The sequence below is a fragment of the Halichoerus grypus genome, chromosome 4 (genome assembly GCF_964656455.1).
Source record: "Halichoerus grypus chromosome 4, mHalGry1.hap1.1, whole genome shotgun sequence".
Classification (NCBI taxonomy): domain Eukaryota; kingdom Metazoa; phylum Chordata; class Mammalia; order Carnivora; family Phocidae; genus Halichoerus; species Halichoerus grypus.
In genome coordinates, this window is record NC_135715.1 from 43,685,420 (window position 1) to 43,711,069 (window position 25,650).

The following is a 25,650-nucleotide window of genomic DNA, read 5'->3' on the forward strand; positions in this document are numbered from 1 at the left end:
AAAAGCACTAACAAGTTGGGGGTAAAACTGATCAAGGAGAAAAATGGATAAGTGATTTGAAGCTCACAAAGGAGGATTTGATAGATTATATTATTTTATAAAATTTCACACTCTTTTTTGTTCCACTGGTAAAACATTTCACCATGAAAATTGCTTTGGCCAATGAAGTATTAGTGAAAATGACATGTGCCACTTCTGAGTAAAAGTTTTCATCCAGGGGGTATACCTACCAGGTTCTCCTTTCCATTTGGCATGAGACAAGCAATGTTCATAATGAGGCTTCTTCATCAGCTTAGGTACCAGAGTGTAGAACCTGTGGAGAAGAGTCACAGCCAACTCAAGATGACCAAGCACCATGTATGACAAATACACTTTTGTTACTGTAAATCATTATATTTTCTTTTTCTGTTTTTCTTCTTTCCCTTTTTTTCTTTATTCATCATGCTTATTTTTCCTTTCTTTTATTAAACAGCATAATTTACAATAAACTAACAGGTATGAAGGTTATCCAGATGGAAAATATTCAGAGAAATGCTAATTAGAATCATGAGATACTACTAAGCCCTCACCCCACTGTATACATTTTTTTTTTTTAAATGACTATATGGAAGAATCTCACAATATTAAGCCAGACCAAAAAATAATATATACTAAATGATTATAGTCATGTAAAATACAAAAAGGAAGCAGGAAAAACTGAAGTAGAGTGTTAATGGTTACATGCTTCTTTAAATAAAATAAAATAAAATAAATAAATAAATAAATAAATGATAAAAGCAAGGAAGTGATGATAGATCCTGAGGTCTACCCATTTCTAGTTCCGCTCAAAGTCCATGAACCTAAATTGAAAAACCCAGGTTGAAGAATCTTGGAGGAAATTACTAGATTATTATAAGGCAGTAAGTCCATCTTCTAAAAAATTCTCAGCATGTTGCATAAATAGAAAGGCTAAAGAAATTTCAACAGTAATAATGAATTTCAATTGTAAAAAGATACAGCAATTAGGACTTTGTAATTTTGTTACTGTCCCTGGCAATGTTCTTACCTAGGCAGTCAGGGTTAGATATTACTCTCACTAAAAAGGAGAGGATAGATAAAAATGTTTGGGTCATGCCCAGGGCAATCCAGATGGCCCTAATTGCTGTCTCTTTTTCACAATGTCTCTAAATATGGTCTTGGGAATCTGAAATGCATCACACTAATCACTAAACTAGAAATAATACAAATGTAATGCCTGACACATAGTAGGTGATCAATACCTTTTATTTTTTTAGATCCTCTTCCTCCTGTTTGCTACATTTTTATAGCATGCAGTACCTGGTATTATATAAGAAGTTAAAACTGAGTGTTCTAAGGTGAGGCTCTTTTTCACTCTCCTTTCTTTTAATAACTCATGATAGTATCATAATGATTACACTTCCAGAAAAATGTTAGTTAACTTTTGGGGGATATAGATCCCTTTAAGAACAAGAAGTCATGGCCTCTCTCCTTCCAGATAATTTTGTAAGACATTAATGGTAATAAAAGTCAATATGGTGTTTAGTTTTGAGAGTAGTGATTAGGAGATGACATGACATGGGTTCTGTGGTACTGCCCCCACGAAAGAAAGGAAGGAAAGAAAGAAAGAAAGAAAGAAAGAAAGAAAGAAAGAAAGGAAGGAAGGAAGGAAGGAAGGAAGGAAGGAAGGAAAGAAGGAAGGAAGGAAGAAAGAAAGAAAGAAAGAAAGAAAGAAAGAAAGGAAGGAAGGAAGGAAGGAAGGAAGAAAGAAAGAAAGAAAGAAAGAAAGAAAGAAAGAAAGAAAGAAAGGAAGAAAGGAAGGAAGGAAGGAAGGAAGAAAGAAAGAAAGAAAGAAAGAAAGGAAGGAAGGAAGGAAGGAAGGAAGGAAGGAAGGAAGGAAGAAAGAAAGAAAGAAAGAGAAAGAAAGAAAGAAAGAAAAAGAAAAATGAAAAAATAAACTAAAAATGAGAGGAAAAAATTAAAATTAAAAATCCTATTTCTCAAGGTATAAAGATGAGGAGAATTTCTATTACTTCCTACCTATTAAGAAAAGAGTATAAAAATATGAGTTACCTGGGAGACCACAGAGACAAATAGCATGGCCTGTACTTCTATGAGTCATCAGGCCCCAGGAAACCCCAAAATAGGCCACATATCTTTGGCTTGTTTATACTTACAGACTTTCTCTTAAGCACAGACCTATAATTAACTTCCCCCTAGCATCCGACTGTGGGAGACCATAGCTGGGCTTGTGGAGATGAAATCTCAAATAAAATATGAAAATAGTGTGTTTGTAAGCATTCTATAACTAGAATATATAGCTCTACAATGGCAAAAACTTGGGATCTGTACATTGGGTTTAAGCAACGTGGGTTACCATAGTGCCTCAATTCCTACTAAAAAGTACTGTCAGTGAGGAACTTCCTTCAAACTATTCCTGAATCTGCATCCATAGTTCAGACCAAACTTTTGGAGTATCTGCAAGAGGAAAAAGGGAGGGACCAGGTTGTGCATCCATCAAGGATCCTGACACTCATGTGTTTCATATGGAAACATTTGGACTATTGTAATGTTAATTTATAAATTTAGTAAAAGTTGCCTTGGATGAGTCCAAGTGACCTCACCAATCCTTAAAACTGGACCACTTTGTGATCTATCTTACCTTATTCAGACTTAGAAATCTTCAAACAATTATGAAAAAAAAAACAGAAAAGACTGACTCATTAAAATAAATAAACAAGCAAATAAATAATAAAAGTAAAAATATCAACATCAATAATGAAAATAAAAAACCACATATATGAAAAAGAGCATAAACAATTATGTAAAAGTTTATGAATTTACGCTGAACATTTGAAATATAAACTATTTTAGTTTAGCAAAAGACAGCATAAAACTAAACAAAACCTAAAAAGTGAAAAAATATTTTAAATACTTATGACAAAGTCCTTATGTTACTAATACAGAAAAAGATCTATATACTAAAGAGAAAGAAACACGATTCAGATGGTCACAGGCAAACAGATAGTATTTTGCTTCATTTTCTTATCAGGCTTATTGTATTTAACCTTTTAACTCTTTGGAGATATTCTCAGTGGGACTAAAACAAAAGATCTGTTTGGTATTATGCTAATCTGAGCAAATATTCTTTTGAAACTCTCAATGCTATCAATAATGAAATAGTGTGAGGTGTTAAGCCATGAGGCAGAAAGCACTTCTTGTTAGATTAAACAGTGTTAGAATAAAAAGACCTAGATTGAAATTATGTCTTCACATCTATTGGCTGCGTTATCCTGGGAAAATAACTTTATATTTTTGAGCTTCACTTTCTCTCCAAGTGGAAATGATGCATTTCAAATGATGAAAAATGTACCATTATTGTCTGTACCACTCAGAAAATACTGCTACTTTACTTGTAAGATGCCGTCAAATATAAGATCCATGGTTATTTCAGAGATGATAAAAATTTTAAATTGTAAAATCAATAAAATATCATAATATAAATGAGGCATGGATACAAAATGAGGCAATACATGCTAAAATGGTTTATAAATTAAATCAATAGGATATTAATTCTATATCCACAATCTAGCATTTCAATATATACTACAATAAGCTGTTCCCTAGTTTGCTTCCTATACAGACATCATGTCTCTCCAAAGAAATCATAAATCATTTTAGAGCACATAATTTTTGGTACTGCCATAACGCCTAGCATAAATTTGCAGAAACAAGGTACAATCTGTTCACTTTTAGATTTTGTCGGAAAAAGTCAAAATGACTGATATTTTCCTAAAACTTACTATTTGAATATCTTGTATAAATAAGAAACTCGAAAAGCTGCTACCCAATTAGACATTCAACTGAGGCATTATGAAGGAACAGTCAATACGTTACACTGCTAATATGTATTTCTTACATTTGTTTTAGGACACTTATAGTGTACATTTTACTGTTGAGAAACAATTCTCCATGGGTTTCTTATATTTCTGCTCATCTAGCAAAGTGAAGCACTGACTATTCTTTGACCCACCTTGTCTTTTTAAGGATGTTTGTATAGTGAAAAGTATGAAAGGACAGGCTTGCTTAAAACCTTCCAACATAGAGATAACGCCCCTCTGGAGCAAAAGTAACATATGCTTACTGTTTAGTGTAATAAAGATAAGGTCTCCCCCTAGGGCAAAGACTAGGCATACTTCAGGTCCCCGAGGTTTAGGGTTCCTCTCCTATAATGCAACTACTGTATGCACATGTATCATCTCTCTTTAATGTTTCTGTATGATGGTTAGAGTCTTGGAAAATGGTACAAAATGATGACACTCTGTGTCTTGCTATTGCTGTGAACAATAAACTGTCCTTCATCTCTGACCCAGGAGTCTTGTGTCTTCTATCAACCATCCATGAAACTATAGTAGGTTAATTTGTTAGCTTGCAAGTAGGATAAAATTTTTAAATTTTCACAGTTGTTGCAATTTTAACTCTTTTTTTAAACAATGAATTTGGTATGACTTACGGTAATGTCTTACACAATAATTTTTGTCCAGGATTCTTCTTTCTACAGTAAGCAAAATCTTTTTCTCAAATGATATAAAAATATAGTATCTTAATAACAAAGAAATTTGCACCAAAATTAGGCAATTAAAGCTATAATTTAGGAAGATATGGCTCCAAATAGATGTTTGAAAGGTTTCATTTGTAAAACTTTTTAAGAGGTTATGACATTTAATTATGCCTGAAAAAATGGGTTATTCTAAAGGAAGTCTAAGAATCCATTCAGGTCTAGGATTATATGAATTTGAGATGAGACCGTTATTGATATTCCAAAATACTAAGGTAGAAAAATATCAACACTATGAATAGCATGGCAGCCTACAATTAGCACATGTTCTTCTTATATGTTCTTCTGTTGCCAGTTCTCATAACGGAGACTTACAAAAGCTATCATTACATTTCACCCTCAGACTCAAAATTATCACTTCAGGGAAACTGACCAAAGGAAACTCTTAAAGTTAGCTAAGGTACTATGTCATTCTATAATATGGAGTCAGTTGAAAAAAATATTATCTAATTTGCTACATATAGGGTTATTTAACAAGAAAGGAGGTATGGCTCACTGCAGGTATCTGACATTGCTGCTATTTCATTTAAATTTCTTTTTGGTGGATATAATATCTAATAAGAGGATTTTTGATATATTTAATTATCATCACTTTTTATATACTTTTATATACTCACTTTAAATACAAAGTTATAGTTACATATGTTTACAAAAGGTAAATCACCACAAATATGTAAATTCTTATTTTCAGAAAAAGGTAAATTAATATTAATTTCCCTTTTCGATACATTTTGCTAAAATAATATATCATCATATTTACTATGCAAACATTTACATTATAATGATATATTACAATTACTGTATCAGTGAAACAGACAGTTAAAGGGATAAGAAAAAAAACAGTGTTCAGGGGCTCCTGGCTTAGTCGGTAGAGCATGTGACTGTGGTCTCAGGGTTCTGAGTCTGAGCCCCATATTGGGCATGGAGTCCACTTAAAAAATTTTTTTAAATTAAAAAAAAAACAGTGTTCAAAGAGAAATGCATTGAAGACAATAATAAACAAATGTCAAATGAGAAGGGAAAAAGTACCAATTTTCAGAAGTAATCTATTCTGAAATGTTTGTAGCTTTTGATTTTACTCCTGGTCCACTCCCAAATTATTCTTCAGAATCTACCAATCCATAGACATGTGATATGTTGATTTTCAGATATTATGATTTCCAGATATTAAAAGAATAATTTCACCCTTACTGAAAAAACCATAGTGAACAGTCATAAAGTCAATGAGACAAAATAAAAGTCACTAAGCATTTAAAAGTTGAAAGTTCTTTATAAATTATTCTGTTAATTTGTACCTATCTACCAGACAGTCATAATGCAATACATTTATACAGTGTTTGGCTCAATCATTCTAAAATCTTTAACAGTTTAATTTAGATCATAGATTGATCCCTAGATTCATATTGATAATTAGCCACTTATTATTTGCAGAATGTATTTCCTAAGTCTTTCTCATAGAAAAGTATTTGTGAAAATTTTATCCAAGTTATGCAAATCTAGTTACCAAAATAAAATGATTTATCAAGGGAACAGAATGGAACTGGGAAATATAGACGGTACTTTCCTCGTTTTCACAAAAAGCAAGGCTATGGTACGTTACTGAAATTATTTAGAAACAAAATATTATGAGGAAATAAAATTGGCCACAAATTCTTTTTACTCTCACCATTGAAAAGTGAGGTTAATGTCCTCTCCCTGGGAATGTGAGCAGGTTTTGTGTCCATTTTGACTGACAGACATGGTGGAAATGATGATGACAGAGTTTCTGTTCCCAGGCCTTACAAGATTGGCAGCTTCCATTTCCTGCCTCTCAAATTACTCACTCTTGGAACTCAACTTTCTTGCTCTAAGGAGCCTAAAACACTTGAGGAGACTATGTGCGTAGGGCGCTGTAGACAGCCACAGCTGTGTCTCTGATGACAAGTCGCATCAACTGTCATCCATGTGAGCAAGCCATCTTGTAAATCTGGTCCAGCTGAGTCTCCAAGACATCTCCATCCCAACAGCTCTCTGACTACAATCTCATGAAAGAGAGAACCACCTATTTGAGCCTAGTCAAGCCACAGAATTGTTACAGAAAAATAGTTTTTAAGCTACTAATGTTTTAGGATGGTTCGTGTTATTAATCAACAATAGATAACACAAATATATTTTAAATTATACATATATAAATACATGTTTTAAGTATTTTAAATTGTTTTATAAGAAAAAAAACTATTTTTGCCACAGATGAATCTTTCTTCTTAAATTTTTTTTAGTTCAAAATTTAAAAATTTTCCAGTTCTGGTTTGATTGAGAATATATGCTCCATCAGGTATATGGGGTATTTTAGTGTTAAGTTATCCCAGAAGGAAAGATTTCATGGTGAATCTTGATGTTCCAGTCTAGTCTGAAGAGTTGCTAATTATGGAGTTGTATGTGATTAACTTGTGGCTAGAATGAATAAAACTAAAATAAAATTAAAACTTTTTGCTAGACCACAAACAATTAAGTATCCAGACTTTTCACCTCATGAGTGATCATGTAGAACAAACTAAAACACCAGTGATCTTTATTGTTGAAATCAATAGTCCAAGACTATTAAAGATGATCAAGTTATTTCCCTTGTTGTTTCATTATCTATTGTCTATCTCTCCCTGTATATCCCCATATATCCACATGCCCAGACATACAAACACACATTTATTAAATAGTAAAATCTTTGGAAAATATGCAATAACACCTTGTTGGAGAGAACATTTTAGAAGATGACTGGTCACATGAAAAGCAATCAAACAAAAGCAAAAATGTAACTCGGATATTTAATAGACTTCTCTCTTGGGCCATGAATTAAATTTTCTACTTTAGCAACTGATAAAGAATTTATTACTTCATTTAAAATCAACAGCTAGATTTTTTTTTTTTTTATCCTGGGGTTGGTTATTCATGTTCCTTTATTGGCAAATATGTCCTATCTAATTCAATCTGAAAATTTCAAGTTATTTGTCAATAGCTCTATTTACAATAAACATTACAGCTTGGCATATTTGAAAAGTCTTTACCTATTATCTGTCAATGGTATCTGTATTTTCTTCTACACCCAAGATTAAAAGAAACAACATAGCATGTAAAATTAATTAAATGTAATTATGACCTTATCACAGTGATAGAGCATAGCTCCAAGAAACACATCTATTTTTCTCTTGCTTAAAATTTAAGTTAATTTGGTTGTGAAAAGTCTATTTTCAAAATTTCGTAACTCTTAAATGCACACACAATTTCTCTTAACTCTCTTACAGAACTTGTCACTTCCCTTGCTATCACATTACTAACAATCCCTCCTGTAAACCTGAGTAGGATTGCCTTGTATGCTACAATCTAATGGCAAATTTCCTCAAAGTAACGCATTTACACCATTGAAGGTGGCTGGGGAATAACAGATACAAAAAAAAAGACTATTCTTCCCTTATCTTCAGAGAGCTCAGAAAAGCCTAACTAAACCTAGAGAGAGCATAGCTGAGTAGTAAAACCTTATTTCCTCACTACAGTGAAAACTAATAGAGAAGAATGAGTATTCAGTTTTTGATTAGCCAACCAAAGTACAGCTCCAGATTATGGAGAGGTGCACAGAAGTTAAAGACTGTGGAAACTGCAGACTACTCTGGGGCATGAATAATATTTTAGTGATAATCAAGATACGTCTATGCTTATAAAATTAAGATCTTGCGATTCTGGTATCACAACTTGGAACTGCTTACAACTAAATCAAATATAAATTAACATTTTGGTGCCTCCAAATTGTCTTTTTCTTCTCTCTTCCTGTTCTCCAACATATACTTTATACAGGCTTTATACCACTAGCTGCTTTTATTTTATCATTTCCCAAGATATAAAAATTTCACAGAATGTGGATATTCACAAGTCTAGATATAATGCCTCAGGCCATAACATAAAATACCTTTATCTTTTTATGGCAGTTAAGTTCATCTAAAGGAATTTGTTTTATAATCCTATATTTTTGGCTAAGAATTTCCCATCTCCAGTAATTCGTGTCTTTAAAAATACCTAAAATTTATAGATCAAAACTACAAGAGAAAATAAACAAATAAAACCCAAACCAAATCTCTATTGTGGTGGTGGTTGTTGGTTTCTAATGTATGAAAAATGAAAGGTGTGGGGGCGCCTGGGTGGCTCAGTCATTAAGCGTCTGCCTTCGGCTCAGGTCATGATCCCAGGGTCCTGGGATCGAGCCCCGCATCGGGCTCCCTGCTCGGCGGGAAGTCCGCTTCTCCCTCTCCCACTCCCCCTGCTTGTGTTCCCTCTCTCACTGTGCCTCTCTCTGTCAAATAAATAAATAAAATCTTTAATAAAAAAAAAAAAGAAAAATGAAAGGTGTGGAAACCACTACTTTCTTGTCCTTATATCCAATCACAGACAATTTAAAATTTATAATTTTAAATTATTAAGTGTTGCTTTTTATAATCTTTGAATAGACACAAAGCAGCTCTTTATGATAATGGGAATTATTATACATATGTTTTAAATCCATTTGGAAAGTACTATTGTTTCCTTTGGCAAAGTATATGCCACACATTCAGGAGACAAAATTTATCCCTTTCTCATAGTAAATAATAGAATAAAATCTATCAGCTGTCACTTACAGCTTTCAATAAAAATCCCCAATGATCCTCTGAGAAAAATATGTTTTTCTAGATTTGGTCACCATAAATATCCCTGTGTATAGTATACTAGAGGTTTTTTGTTGTTTTTTCCAAAAGCAGCTAAATATTAAAGTGGATATCAACTATAACCAGAAATATGTTGCTAGAGAACCTTTACTTTATTATTATTATTATCAATTTTCTTTTTTTTTTTTAAGTTACGAGCAGCGTCAAAGTTGCCAATCATTCATTTTGCTGTTGCCAAGTAGTCAACAAGAGGGCTCCTGCTCTTATAAGCTGCCAATTTAAATTGAACTAAATGATGCATAGCCTAAATCACATACATTCTTATTAAAGTGAAAAAAAATAGGATATAAAACAGGTAAGGCAAAATAAATACTGATCCTGAAGGTCTCATTTCACCCAAGGAAAACTTATAAATTGAGCTTATGAGATTTGAAATTACACATGGTTTACAGTAAATAACCACTAATGTCTCCTCCAAATACGAGATTCTATGACTTATGACAGATACATATATGAAGAACGTCATGCATTTTATCCCCACCACATCTAGCATGTGTATGTGGTAGTAAACCACAAGGGGAGACATTCTCAATCTTCAACCTTCAATGAACTATATGCGTAAGTTTTTACTTTTTACCCTGCCTCCCTGCTGCTAGAGAACTTTCCCTTCATTGACTCACCCTTTTAATTTCCATGCTGCTGAAGTCACCATTATTCTCAATCCCTTTAAGCTCCATTCACTTCCTGACTCAGCTCCAAAACCAGGCTGGCTTGAGGAGTTTAATACCCAACATTCAAAGACATTCAAAGAATCAATTTGGAATTCTTGCTATCAAACTATATCTTATAGGTAATAGAGATCCAAAACTGCTACTTATATTTCTGTTAAATATGGCAGGAAATAGGCTTTAACTTGGGAATCCTAAAACCTTCTGTGAAAAAAAAAAAAAAGGTACTATGAATTTTCAGTACCCAACAGATACCTGTAGGATAAAATTCATAATTAAAATGTAGACTCTGGTGCTTGCTTTGGCAGCACATATACTAAAATGTAGACTCTGATAAAGAGCTAAATGTTTGACAAAATCATCTATCATCATGGAGTATAATTTGTCATAATAGTTTGATTGAATGTACCTATCAAAATGATGGTTTCCTACAAATATGCATATCATTGTTATTTGTACAACATTGTCCTCACCTCAGTGTTAGTGGAAAACTGCACTTTGAGCAATTTAGAATGGTTATCAGTCTTCCTACAATCTTGTATAATAAGATTAGAAAATAGATCCACTGGCTAAATACCTATTGTGTCCCTGGTGCTTGACACAGTTTATTTGTAATGCTAGGAACATTTTGCAAATGAAGAAAAAGAGAATCAGAGAGATTAAATGGCTCTCACAATGTTAATGAGATTTTAATCTGCCATTAACACCCGAACTGGGGGGCTTTACAATATAACACTATACTTCACTTTTATACTCTCACTACAAACCAATAAACTAAGTAAGTAGAATATATTAACTGTTCATTGCAGATGAGGAAGTCAAAATAGGCCCACTGATGTGCCTATGGTCACACAGTAAGACAAAAGCAGAATATAAATGTATTAGGTTAATAATTTCTTTCAATGAAATACTGTTTTTGTATAAATTTTAATTCTGGGTGTTTATGTTGTCCCTAGTTTTAAATTCTGCCTTGCTAAGGTTTTTTGTTCTTCAAAGTTTTATGTTAGTTATTTTTCTTCATAGATTAGATAGACTATTTTAAACAAATAATGAACAATCTTAAACACAAAAAACACTCAACTTAAATAATAAATCTAATTTGCTTAAAACAGTCTAATAAGTGGTCTCTAGGTAAGTACTTAACAAAGGAGAGTTAATAAAATTTAAGAAATCTGAACTTAAATAAAATGGCCACTTAATGTCTTCATATAATATATACTGTTTTGACTACATAATTATGTATTTATTATAGGAAATTTAAAATATATATACATAAAGCTCACAAATCAATATGATGTGACTTTTTCATAAGATGTGCCTCTAAGTTTTTCTTCTGATGCCTTGAAATAAACTCAGCTTTTGCATACATGTTTTATAGGTATTATCAGTGCCATCAGCATGACAATACATGTTGCTGTTTGCTTTATTGTACCTTAATATGTCAGTGCTTTGTAAGAATTCATTTAAATTTGAATCATTAATAATTGGCATGCCACTCTGCAGTCCACATACAGACTTCCAAACTAAGAATAAATTAATTGATATATGAGTTGTATTCTTTTTTAGAGATTGGTCTCTGGCAGATGGATTAATATTACCTTATCTCATAACAAAGCATTCTAAAAACTAGTATAGATAAAATTACATTGAATTATTAATTGTGTAGACAGCCTGAGGTTAATAATGATTCTGAGCTGCTCACATTTCTGAAAGCACTTTATTCTTCTAGCCATGGCATTGCCAGAAACAATTACTAAGTCAAGAAATGAGAAGGTAAAGTTACATGGAACTGAAATCATAATTAGTCTCTGACCTGGTTTTGATACCAATTAAGTTCTACTCTTCTATTTTCTTTTAAATAATGCAGATGTGCCTTTCTCTTCTTTTCAAAAATATGTTTTAATATTTACCATTAAATGATGTCCTGTACCACATGGCTCTAATCCAGGGGCATCACTAATGAGAACTTAATAGTTCTTAACAGTTTGCCATTAGGCAGTTCCAATGTCAACAGCCCAGAGAGGTTAAACTGATACAAATAAATTGTCCCCTTTGCCTTCTCTTTCCACAGAATGCACTGAAGCAATTCATTTTACCCTGGGGGTTTGATGAGCAGGAAAATTCCAATTTGTTTCTTCACTGACAGCCCCTAAGGTTACATTACAGCAAAAGTTGTGAAATGCACAGGATCACTGTGATCTTGACAAATAATAGATATTAGCCAGAATTTGAGGTTCAAAAAAAGAAATCACTGAAACTGACCTTTGAAGAAAATTTGGTATTGAAATAGAATGGTAAGCAGGTTCATGGGATAGGATTCCTGCCCAGTAAAATCCAATAATCTTTAAATATCAGGGTAGCATCTTGAAAAAGCTCTGTTGGCCTAAAATCAGTATCTATAGTTCTAACTATGCTCCCGAAGTAGCTCTGTGGCCTCAGACTTAAAAAAGAGTCAGCAGAGGAGTAATATCAAGATGTTGACAGAGGTTGTTCCCGACTTCAGTCCCCCTCACAAGAAGACCAACTAACAACTTTCCATAGACAAAACACCATTGTGAAAATCCCAAAACCTGGGTATGAGGGTGAAGCATTCCCCCAAAACACAAAGACTGAGAAGGACCACATTAAAGGAATAAGAAGACAGCTTTGCTTTGACTTCATCTTGTCGCCCCCAGGTTGGCACAGTGCTGCACTAAGAGGGCCCTCTTAGGCCTACTATTTCTCCAATGGGAAAAAGAGAACTGAAGGTGGGTATTTGCATTTGTAGTACTGCAAATTTTTTAAGAGGCCCACACAGGTCTTACCTCATGGGGACCACAGGGAGAAACTGGATCTCAAACACTGGGGATCTGATAGAAACAGAAAGGGGTAGAGCTTACAACAACCAATGCTCAGATCTTAGAGACCTAAATTCCTGCTTTTAGCAGCACCCAAGCAGAAATCTCAGCCAGTGGCTCTACCCATCTGCAGAACTGAGCCAGTGGCCATGTCTGGCTAGGGAGCTTGGATGATAGTTCTACCTGATTTGGGTTCCAAGCTAAAGGGCCATACTGGCCATGGAGACTATTCTATGTCCTCACCAAGGAAGGAGAGCAAAATTAGCAGCCTCACTCAATTTATTTAATTTCTAAGCATAGCTTCCAGTCCCACCCCACTGGGAAGTCTGGCCACAAATGCCTGTCATCTGTGCATACCAAGGAGCCTGAACATTGACCCTCTCTCTCTCACACACAAATAAGTAAAAATCTTAAAAAAAAAAAAAAAAAAGAGAGAGAGAGAGAGAGACACACACACACAACATGTCATTATATAATGATAGGGGGATCAAATTATCAAGAAGCTAAAACAATTGTAAATACTTATGCACCTAACATCAAAGCACCTAAATATATAAAGCAAATCTAACAGAACTAAAAGGATAAAAACACAGCAGTATAATAATAAATGGAGCTTTAATACTCCATTCTCAACAATGGATAGATCATCCAGACAGAAAATCAATATAGCAAAAGCAGATTTTATAACAATATACACCAAATTGACCTAATAGACATATACAGAACATTGCATCCAACAACAGAAGAATACACATTCTTCTAAAGACCACACAGCACATTTTCCAACATTGATCATATGTTTGGCCAGAAACCAAATTTCAACAAATTCAAGAAGATAGAAACTATAAAAAGTATTTTTTCCAAACATAATGGTATAAAACTGGAAATTAGTAATAGGAGGAAAACTAGAAAATTCACCAATAGGTGGAAATTAAACAACACATTCCTGAACACACTCCTGAATAATTAATGGGTCAAAGAAGAAATCAAGTGGGTTATCAAAAATACACTGGAACAAGACTTCTGAGTAAGACAGTAGAATAGCAGGATCCGAGGCTCACCTCATCCCATGAACACACCTAGATAATACTCACATTAGGGAGGAAGGACTTAAATGTGAGACCTGAAACCATAAAAATCCTAGGAGAGAGCACAGGCAGTAAGTTCTCTCACACTGGCCATAGCAACATTTTTCTAGATAGGTCTCCTGAGGCAAGGGAAACAAAAGCAAAAATAAACTATTGGGAGTATATCAAAATGAAAAGCTTTTGCACAGCAAAGGAAACAGTCAACAAAACTAAAAGACAACCTACTGAATGAGAGAAGTTATTTCCAAATGACATATCTAATAAAGGGTTAATACCAAAATATAAAAAGAATTTAGAAAACTCAACACCAGAAAAACAAATAATCCAATTAAAAATTGGGCAGAAGTCATGAACAGATATTTCCCCAAAGAAGACATATAGATCGCCAACAGACACCTGCAAAGATGCTCAACAGCACTCATCATGAGGGAAATGTGAATCAAAACTACAATGAAATATTACCTCACACCTGTAAGAATGGCTAAAATGAAAAACACAAGAAACAAGTGTTGGTGAGGATATGGAGAAAAAGGAACCCTCATGCACTGTTGGTGGAAATGCAAACAGCCACTGTGGAAAACAATATGGACATTCCTGAAAAAATTAAAAATAGAACTACCATATGATCTGGTAATTCCACTTCGGGGTATTTACCCAAAGAATATGAAAACACTAATTCAAAAGGATATATGCACCCCTGTTTATTGCAGCATTATTTATAGTAACCAAATTATGGAAGCAGCCCAAGGGCCCACTGATATATGAATGGATAAAGCAAAAGTATATATATATATACACACACGTATACATTGCATATATATAAGGGAATATTACTCGCCAAAGATAAGAATGAAATATTGCCATCTGCAACAACATGGATGGATCTAGAGGATATAATACTAAGTAAAATAAATCAGTCAGAGAAAGACAAATACCATATGATTTCACTCATATGTGGAATTTAAGAAACAAAACAAATGAACAAAGAAAAAAGAGACAAACGAAAAACAGACCCTTAACAATAGAGAACTGATGGTTACCAGAGGGGAGGTGGGTGGGAGGGGTGGGCAAAATATTTAAGAGGGATTAAGAGTACATTTATCTTGGGGTGCCTGGGTGGCTCAGTCAGTTAAGTGTCTGATATGGAGAAAAAGGAACCCTCATGCACTGTTGGTGGAAATGCAAACAGCCACTGTGGAAAACAATATGGACATTCCTGAAAAAATTAAAAATAGAACTACCATATGATCTGGTAATTCCACTTCGGGGTATTTACCCAAAGAATATGAAAACACTAATTCAAAAGGATATATGCACCCCTGTTTATTGCAGCATTATTTATAGTAACCAAATTATGGAAGCAGCCCAAGGGCCCACTGATATATGAATGGATAAAGCAAAAGTATATATATATATACACACACGTATACATTGCATATATATAAGGGAATATTACTCGCCAAAGATAAGAATGAAATATTGCCATCTGCAACAACATGGATGGATCTAGAGGATATAATACTAAGTAAAATAAATCAGTCAGAGAAAGACAAATACCATATGATTTCACTCATATGTGGAATTTAAGAAACAAAACAAATGAACAAAGAAAAAAGAGACAAACGAAAAACAGACCCTTAACAATAGAGAACTGATGGTTACCAGAGGGGAGGTGGGTGGGAGGGGTGGGCAAAATATTTAAGAGGGATTAAGAGTACATTTATCTTGGGGTGCCTGGGTGGCTCAGTCAGTTAAGTGTCTGCCTTCGGCTCAGGTCATGGTCCCAGGGTCCTGGGATCGAGTCCCACATTGGGCTCCCTGCTTGGCGGGGAGCCTGCTTCTCCCTCTCCCACTCCCCCTGCTTGTGTTCCTGTTCTTGCTATCTCTCTCTCTGTCAAATAAATAAATAAAATCTTAAAAAAAAAAAAAGTACATTTATCTTGATGAACATTGAGTAATGATGTATAGAATTGTTGAATCACTATATTGTATACCTGAAACTAATATAACACTGTATGTCAATTATACTGGAAATAATTTTTTTTAATTAAAAAATATATTATTGAGTCAAATAAAAATGGAAATACAACATACCAAAAATTTTGGGATGCAGCAAAAGCAATTCTAAGAGGAAAATTTACAGCTAAATACATACATCAAGAATAAAGAACAATCTCAAATAAACAACCAAACTTTACACCTCAAGGAACTAGAAAAAGAACAAACTAGGCCCAATGTTAGCAGAAGAAAGGGAACAATAAAGATTAGAGCAGAAATAAATGAAATTGAGAATAGGAAAACAACAGAAAATATTTTAAAAACTAATTGTTGGTTCTTTAAATGATAAAGAAAATTCACAAAACTTTAGGTAGCCTAACAAGAAATTTTGATAGAGGACTCAAATCAATAAATTTATAAGTTAAAGAGGAGACATTAAAAAGATATCCCAGAACTACAAAGGACCATAAGAGACTACTATGAACATTACACACCAACAAATTGGACAACTTAGCAAAAATGGTTGAAGTTTTAGAAACATACAACTGACCAAGATTGAATCATGAAGAAATAGAAAACCTCAACAGACCAGTATTTATAACATGATTGATTAGTAATCAACAAGCTCCCAACAAAGAAAACCCAGGACCAGAAGATTTCACTAGTGAATTCTATAGAGAGTAGATTGGTGGTTGAGGAAGTGGGGAGAAGTGCATGTAGTCCTAAGTGCATGTAGTTATAATATAAATAAGTTCTGGGAATACAATGTACCACATGGTGGCTGTAGTTAACAATAACGTATTGTTAACTTGAAAGTTGCTAAGAGAGTAAATCTGAAACATTATTAGTACAGCCACAAGCAAAAGGATAAATATGTGAGGTGATGGATATGTTAACCAAACTTATTTTGTTAATAATTTCTCAATACAAGCATAAGTCAAATCATCACACTATAAACATTAAACTTACACAATGTTGTATGTTAATTATCTCAATAAAGCTTGAAAATCAAAAAAGCAATAAAATAAATACTTAATACCAAAAATAAAGTCAATAGAAATATCAGGTTGCTTGGTGGTGCTGAGGCATTCCTGCTAATTCTAAAAACTGCATAACTCTAAGTGTATTTTTCTTCATCATGAAATAGGATGTCAAAATTAGTAATTTTTAAAAGTAGAGTGGGATAGGGGCACCTGGGTGGCTCAGTCGGTTAAGCATCTGCCTTGGGCTCAGGTCATGATTCCAGGGTCCTTGGATGGATCCCTGTGTTGGGCTCCCTGCTCAGTGGGGAGTTTGTTTCTTCTTCTCCCTCTGCCCCTCCCCTCATGCTCTCTGGCTCTCCCTCTTGCAAAATAAATAAATAAATAATACATACATACATACATACATACATAAATACATAAACAAACAAATAATCTTTAAAAAACTTTTTTAAAAAGTAGAGTGGGATAGAGGAGACAGAAGAAAATAGTATTAAATGTGTTCTAAACAAGGTGCTTATTAACTATCAAAGTCAAAAAACATTTAAGTAAACTTTCCGCTTAGTAGTTTGCCAAAGTATAATTTTTAGTTAATACAAGAACATTTTGAGAGAAACAGGTGCATTCTTATATTTTGTAATAAAAGTGAACATAATTTAGAAATTGTTCATAGTGGGGCTATGTGGCTCAGTCAGTTGGGTGGCTGACTCTTGATTTTGGCTCAGGTCATGATCTCAAGGTCATGAAATCGAGACCTGCCTTGGGCTCCACGATGGGTGTAGAGCCTGCTTGGGAGTCTCTCTTTCTCCCTTTGCCCCTCTCCCTGCCACCCACCCCCCACTAGTACAGGTTCTCTCTCTCCCTCTCTAAAAAAAAAAAAAAAAAAAATTGTTCATAGTATACGGAGAACAATGTTGAGAAAGAATTTTAAGGGAATAAGAAGTATTAGAAGTACTCAGTACAAAGTATTAGAAGATGTGGTCTATGTTCATTAAGCTTAAGCAAAGGGAGAATAAATAGGTATAAACCTAAGACATGGACGAACACTATCAAATTTGATTTTATGTGTGTACATGTATAACATCATAGCAAACCATCACTTTCTCCTATTACCTCAATCTAGACCACCAGGAGTAATAGCTTCCATTCATACCAATGCAGGGAATATGTATGTGAATCCACTTGTTTGTACTTTTTCCATGAACATTTGTATGTACAGGGGGCTTTGCAAGTGAAAGTAATAGCAAACAAGAAGTCAAGGGTCTAGATAAAGAAATATAATTAATAAACTATTTCAGCTGAGCTGGAAGAAATATAATTAATAAACTATTTCAGCTGAGCTGAAAAAGTGACACTATTTCACTTTGCCTTGTGATGAAGAGAGTAGCTAAATAATTGGGTGTCAGCTGAAGAAATGCTAACCTCACATCACCAAGGACATAAAAATACTGATCAGTTTCCACCATGTTTTGAGTAGCCTTAAGGTCAAAGAAATGATTATAAATGCATCTACTTGCTATAAGGAAAATTGCTGAAGGGAAGGAAAAAAAATCAGCTAAAAATTTCCCTATTTAACATTTTAAAAAGAATTTCCTTATTCAGCTCTTTAAAAGCCTACTTAGTTACAAGATGACAGTTTAAAATATTATAGCAACAAATCAAGGTGAAATAAAGGGCGATGGTAGTACTATCACCAGCTAGACCCCAAGGTCTGACCTTCACTACCCACCTGCTTGTACTCACCAACCTTTGTCCCACATTTTTCATTAAGCTCTTTCTTCCAGCTTATCTCTTATATAACTCAGGCAAATGGAAAACAAAACCGCCCCTCGAGTAATAGCAACTGCTCTGACAAGACCTCCAGCAGGCCCAGACCACTCAGACCAGTTTGAGCTTAACCCCTGACTTGTGCCTGTGCAGATGGACCATGGAGTGACCTCCAGAATGAGCAATGCTTACCTTTACCTCATTATAATACTAAAATCTCCACCCAAGGAGGAACACAAGCCTCATTACACAGCAGACAATGTTGGCATGTTTCCTTAAGGCGCATGCACAAACTTATGCCCACCTCTCCATCTGATGACAAGGCTTCCCTATCTAAATATTCATCCTAACCCTAAATAAAAGGAACCCTAAATAAAAGGAACCCTAAATAAAAGGAACCTTAAATAAAAGGCTTGCATGGGAGTCATGGCTCTGGAAGCCATTACTTGTGATCTCCTTATTTACTGCAAATCAACTTCTCTTTGTGGGACAGCTCAACCTGATGTAGTTTCTGACTCACCAAGGAGCAAACTCATGTTGGCTCAGTTACAGTACTATGAATCAGTAATTGTACTGGCACCACAAAGACATCACTAGGCTTTGATTGGACAGTGTACATAGGGATACCAGCAATCATAAATAAACCGATATATTGTGTATTTGGGCAGAGAAGTCCTTTAAAGCCCCACCTAGTGGTGAGTTCAATGATACCTATATACATCTGCCTTGAGGAAAACTAGCTCTTAGAGGCTCTCACCCCTCCTTCTTCTAGCTCTATAAATGGACTTCTACCACATCTCTTTTTTCTGACCAGTTACTGACCCATGACTCTATTATGAATGCTGGAAATATCCCTTATTACCTCGAAACTTTAGTTTTTGTGGCAATGGGCATGGACATAATGATCTCTCAGATTCTCAGAATTCTCATCTTCCCCAAGTATTAAAAGTAAAGGTAAATAAAATGGCATTTTTAATACAGTATTTCTACCTTTGTTTAATTTTATGTCTTAGAAAGCATTGTTTCCTACTGATAATTCAGTTTTATTGTTAGTGTAATAAGACTAATATTAGAGCCTAACAAGCATGTAAAATGACATTAGATTTTCTTTTTTAACTTTGGTATCTAAGACATTCATTCTAAATGTCTAAAACCAGCTCCCTAAATTTAATTTTGGTTCACAACATAGTTTTAAACATATGCTTATTTAAATTAGGCTTGTACATACATTGTCATTCTGTGTTATTCATAATTCCATCAGATTCCCTCAAAAGCCACACAGAGTGAGACAAACATTAGCCACGAATTCCCAGAGGGAAATAGTCTCTGAGAGAAAAGCTCAGAGCAGTTCAGCATTGCTGAATCAGTCAACTGCAATGATTGATTGCAGTCAGCTATCAAAACAACTGTTACGTCACAGCCGGAAGGGTGGCAGCCCACGCTGATCACGTTAGAGATAAAGGTCAGATTATGTATTATCAGAGCCACTTGTGTATCTGGTACTAATGCCATTGTCACTATCATTCATGAAAATGGAAAAAAAAAAATAGCATTCAGTTGCTAATGCCACAGAAATGGCATTATCAAGGGAAAAAAAGAAATTGAAGAAATAATTCTGTGTGTGCATTTAAAACAACGAATATACTGGGGCGCCCGGGTGGTGCAATCGGTTGAGCATTCGACTCTGTTTTGGCTCAGGTCCTGATCCCAGGGTTGTGGGATCAGGCCCCTGCATCAGAGTCTGCCTGGTACTTTCACTCCCTCTCCACCCCACCCCCCAGCTCTCCCTCTTTCTCTCTCTAAAATAAATAAAAAACAGGGGCGCCTGGGTGGCTCAGTCATTAGGTGTCTGCCTTCGGCTCAGGTCACGATCCCAGTGTCCTGGGATCGAGCCCCGCATCGGGCTCCCTGCTCAGCGGGAAGCCTGCTTCTCCCTCTCCCACTCCTCCTCCTTGTGTTTCTGCTCTCGCTGTGTCTCTCTCTGTCAAATAAATAAATAAATTCTAAATAAATAAATAAATAAATAAAAATGCTCTTAAATAACCAGTGGTCAAAGAAAAAATCACACAGGAAATTAGAAAATATTAAATAAATAAATAAATAAAATAAAAAATAAATCTTAAAAAAATAAATAAAACAATGAATGTACCATAAAACATGTCTAATAAACATGGGGAAAAATCTTAAAAATTCATTTTCAACAAGTATGTTTGTTTGTTATAAACCTAGCATTAAACATGAATGAATGTTTTCAAATTGAAGAAAAAAAAAAACTCTTACTAGATCACAAGGCATAAGTCAGTCAATGATTAGTCTTTGGAACAGAAGTTAGATTTGCCCTTTCATTGTCATTAGCTTTAATAGCTATAAAACAATTTTGAAATATATACATGATAATCTTTGTTAAGAGTTATAAAACTTTATACTCAGAGCATTACCACTTTTCATCTTCGTAAGAGATCTGTAAATGGGATTAAATTTGATATTCTTTATGCAAGATACATGTTTTCTATTTAAGAATAGTACCATTAATACAAAATTATAAAAAAATTCTGGATTAAAGTTTTCTTTCTTGTTCTATCTTAAGATCATAATATTCTGAGGCATAGATTTTATAATATAGAATAACTCATGATCCATGAATGTTGGGTAACAAAAAACTTTCTTAAATCTTCAAATTACTGAAGGTCTTGTGAGCAAGGCACTGACTACCATTCATTCAAGGATGTTTGTATAGTGATCAGCTCAGAAGACAGAGTTGGATAGTTCTTCCCTCTGGAGCAAAGAGCAGGTACGCTTATTGCACATGAAAGATTCAGAGTCCCAACACTCATATCCTGTCATGCATCTCACTGAGTATACAAGTGTCTTCTAACACTCCTCATATAGCCCTGCAGAAAATGGGACTCAGGAAACATAAAAAAGTGCTAGTACTTTGGCTACTGCTATAGCTGTGAGCAATAAACTGCCTTGTTCCTGTGAGTGAAAAACTATCCTTCTTCTCTGATGCAGAAGTCTTATATCTTTTACCAGCATCCATGAAACTGTGACAGGCTAACTTACTAACTTGAAAGTAGGTAAAATCTCACGCCATTCACAGATCTTTGCAGAAAGGGACCCTGAATTAACTGCCAATTGATTCTCTTAAGTATTGTGGCAATCTGATCCATGTAATAACTTCTTGTTTGTTTTAAATCACAGAAATTTATAGCACAAAATCTGAGTTAACCCTCACAAACAATTCTATTCATCTTCAAGGTATGGATCATTTGAAGAAACAGAATGCCTAACTCTATTCAACTATCATGGGAAACATGGGCTCCACCTCGCAAAAGGATTCATATAAGATTTTACCTAAATTAGAATGGGTTTAGATATTGGGCAGCCAAAAAGAAACTGATTAGTACAATATAAGAAAATGGAGGAAAAAAAAAAAAGGTAAAGTAAAAAAAAAAAAAAAGTCCACCAATAGGTATATGAATTCTAGTACTTTATCAACAATTTATATAAGACAAAAGTTTTACTACTTCTTATAAGTTGATATGGTGTAATACATCCAACATATTTGTTTTCTTTTAAAGATTTTATTTATTTATTTGAAAGAGAGAGAGAGCACAAGTGGGGGGTGGGGGGCAGAGGGAGAGGGAGAAACAGACTCCCTGCTGAGCAGGGAGCCCAATGCAGGGCTCAATCCCAGGACAAGTGCCCCACATCCAACATATTTGTATATTGTGATGCTTCTTTATGTTTTCATTCTCTTTAGTACCTCTGGTTTGTTTTCCCTCCTTGGGCTTAATTACTTGTATTTCATTTTCAAGTACTCATTACTATAAGAATAAATATACTTAATGTTTCCTAAATTCCTCAAAAATAAACATATAGGGTGGGAGGATGGGTTAGCCTGGTGATGGGTATTGAGGAGGGCACGTTCTGCATGGAGCACTGGGTGTTATGCACAAACAATGAATCATGGAACACTATATTTGAAACTAATGATGTAATGTATGGGGATTAACATAACAATAAAAAATTAAAAAAAATAAAATAAACATATAAATGTCTGAATATATAGTAGTCTAAGCTATCCAACCCCCAAATCAGATATTCATTCAGCTATCTAATTTATGAAAGCAGCCTTCAAAATCAAAATCAATCAAATTATATTATACTGAACACTCTAAAGAAGACGACTAAAATAAATTAGCTAGGTAATTAGGTACCTCCAGAAAAAAAAAATCTGTAATTTTGCTGCCTCTACCTTGCCTTATCCTATAACCTGGTTGGTTATAAACCAACTGCATTGAATCAACACTCTTGACGTAATGCTCTGTTCCACTGGGATTTATAAATCCCTTATCAGTTATCATTGTGCCTCTCTAATATATGTAACACAATATTTGGCTCCTTGTAGGTCATGAAAACACTTCTGTAACTCATCTTTTTATCATAGAAAAAATAAGGTCTGAGTTCAAACATTAGGAAAACCATAAGTAAATATTATTTAAATTTTTATCTTATAATTAAAGAATATAGGTTTCACCACCATCTGTGAAGTCTTTATCATTAATCAGGTGATCAGTTGTGTTGCTTATGTTTAAGTAATTGTAATGATAAATTATTGTCACGGCAATGATAAAAATGAATGGGTATCTCTTTTCCTTCTACCACCTTTAAGTTAATTAAGGTTTTGATTGCTTTCTTGATAGAGAAGACTTAGACTATAATAACCACTCAAACCACCAACATTTAAGACAGAATTTCTGACTTCAGGCCAAAAGTTTCCTTGAAGTGGCACTTTCCCAAAATTACTTCTATTCCTCTCTGTGAGCACTACCTGATGGTGTGACCACCATTAAAAACTACCGTATTGAATGGGTTAACTCTTGGCAGAAAAGCTGGAGGAAAGTACTAAAAAAGTAAGGAACAAATTCCCCCACTAATCATACACTCTGTAAGTTGCTCCTCTAGATATTAGTGGGTAAGTGGAAATGCAGAAGCATAGCATACCTTGAGTGATAAGTCCTATAACAAAAGTACATATAAAGGTCAATGAAGCACAGAGGATGGGGTGATTAACTGTTAGCATAGAAAAGATGAAGGAAAGTCCAGGCAATGAGAACAGCCTGGGCAGAAATGAATAGCATGGCTGTTTAGGAAAATAAAAGTTCAGTATGCTTGAAACAGTGAGTAAAGATCTAAAGAAGAATGGAGAGGGAACCAGTATGATCTATGAGAATGAATTCAGGATGAATCATATACGGATGAATCTAACATGTTACATATTTTTTTAACAGATTTTTATTTATCTATTTGACAGAGAGAGACAGAGAGAGAGGGAACACAAGCAGGGGGAGTGGGAGAGGGAGAAGCAGGCTTCCCGCCAAGCAGGGAGCCCAACGCGGGGCTCGATCCCAGGACCCTGGGATCATGACCCGAGCCGAAGGCAGATGCTTAACGACTGAGCCACACAGGCACCCCATAACATGTTACATCTTTAGCTTAAAACCCTAAGCTTCATTAACACTGCATTAATAATAGGTTCAACCAATTCTTCCTTTTTGTGAAAATCCTCCTTTACTTTGTCCTTTATCCATCTTGCTTGGAACTGTACGAGCTCCTTTCTTTTTAAGATTTTATTTATTTATTTGAGAAAGAGAGAATGAAAGAGAGAGAGCATGAGAGGGGGGAGGGTCAGATGGAGAAGCAGACTCCCTGCTGAGCAGGAAGCCCAATGCGGGACTCCATCCTAGGACTCCATCCCAGGACTCCAGGATCATGACCTGAGCCAAAGGCAGTCACTTAACCAAGTGAGCCACCCAGGCGCCTCTGTGTGAGTTCCTTTCATCTGTACATGAAACATTATTTCTAGAAAATATTCTTTATTTCTCTTTAAACTTTATGTCACCATGTCACCATTATCTCCGCTGGATATTCTGGATGTAAAGTGCATGACTTCCGTCAAGTTTTGTTTCGCACTTTCTATCTGTTACTGCATTCAGTAAGCCCTAAACCCGGAATATACAGAGAATTAATTTACTATTTTTAATGTAAAATATATCAAATATGCAAGTGTCTAAAACATATACAATTGACAAATACAAGTGATGAAATCATACTCATTCTGGCAGATTAATTTTTCCAATTATTCACTCTCCCATTCTGAAAGAGAATCCTACATCCTTTGCTGTGTGTTGTGACTTGCAGTGTCTTCTGCTGAAGGAGTGAACTGTACTGGCCACATCAGCACAGGGCTTCATCATGTGACTCTGACAAAAGGGAATGAGTGGATATGATGCAGTCCATACCCAAGCAGAGACTTTGAGAGTCACTGCATGATTCCAACAGCTGTCTTTCTCTTTTTCCTGCACTTCCCAGAGGGGAGCATCTCCTGCTTAAGCCTGGATTCAAAAATGAAAAGACATATGGGGCAGAAGCAGAGCAGCAACTGATACACAATCAACATGTAACCTAAAAGACAAACAAACTTGTGTTAAAAACCAAAAAGAATTAGAGGTCATTTATTATTGCAGCAAAACTAATACACTCATGTCCTCAAAACCCAGGTTAAGATACAGCAGATCAGCATTCATTAAAGGTTGGTAAGAGTAGGGTTGTAGTAGAAGCTGCAGATAAGGAGTTAAAGACAAAGGATTGTATCTTAAATAGAAGTCTTAAAAAGAAATATATCTTAAATAGAATAGTAATGGCAGGCTTTCAGAAGGAGGAAAGGCATGCAGAAAGGATCAAAAATTCAGTATATGGGATTGAAACAACTGCTATCCATATGGAAAATAAAATAAAATTGGATCTTTGCCTTACAGCACAGAAAATTCCAGGTGGATTAAAGACTTAAATGTGCTAAGGAAAAACATTTTTTTAAATAAAAAGAAACATAAGGCAATATCTTTAACCTCAAGTTAGGAATGGTTTCTTAAATAAAAGGTAAAATATATAAACTGTAAAAGATTGA

At 34.7% G+C, this 25,650-nt stretch overlaps 1 long non-coding RNA gene across 1 annotated transcript in view; it reads right to left on the bottom strand.

The window, feature by feature from the left end:
- Positions 1–224: 224 nt before the first annotated feature.
- Positions 225–25,650, bottom strand: part of LOC118531400 (uncharacterized) — a 58,448-nt gene continuing 33,022 nt past the window's right edge. The window contains exon 3 of the long non-coding RNA XR_004915161.2: positions 225–313. This is a non-coding gene — a long non-coding RNA (uncharacterized LOC118531400). The remainder of the gene's footprint in view (positions 314–25,650) is intronic.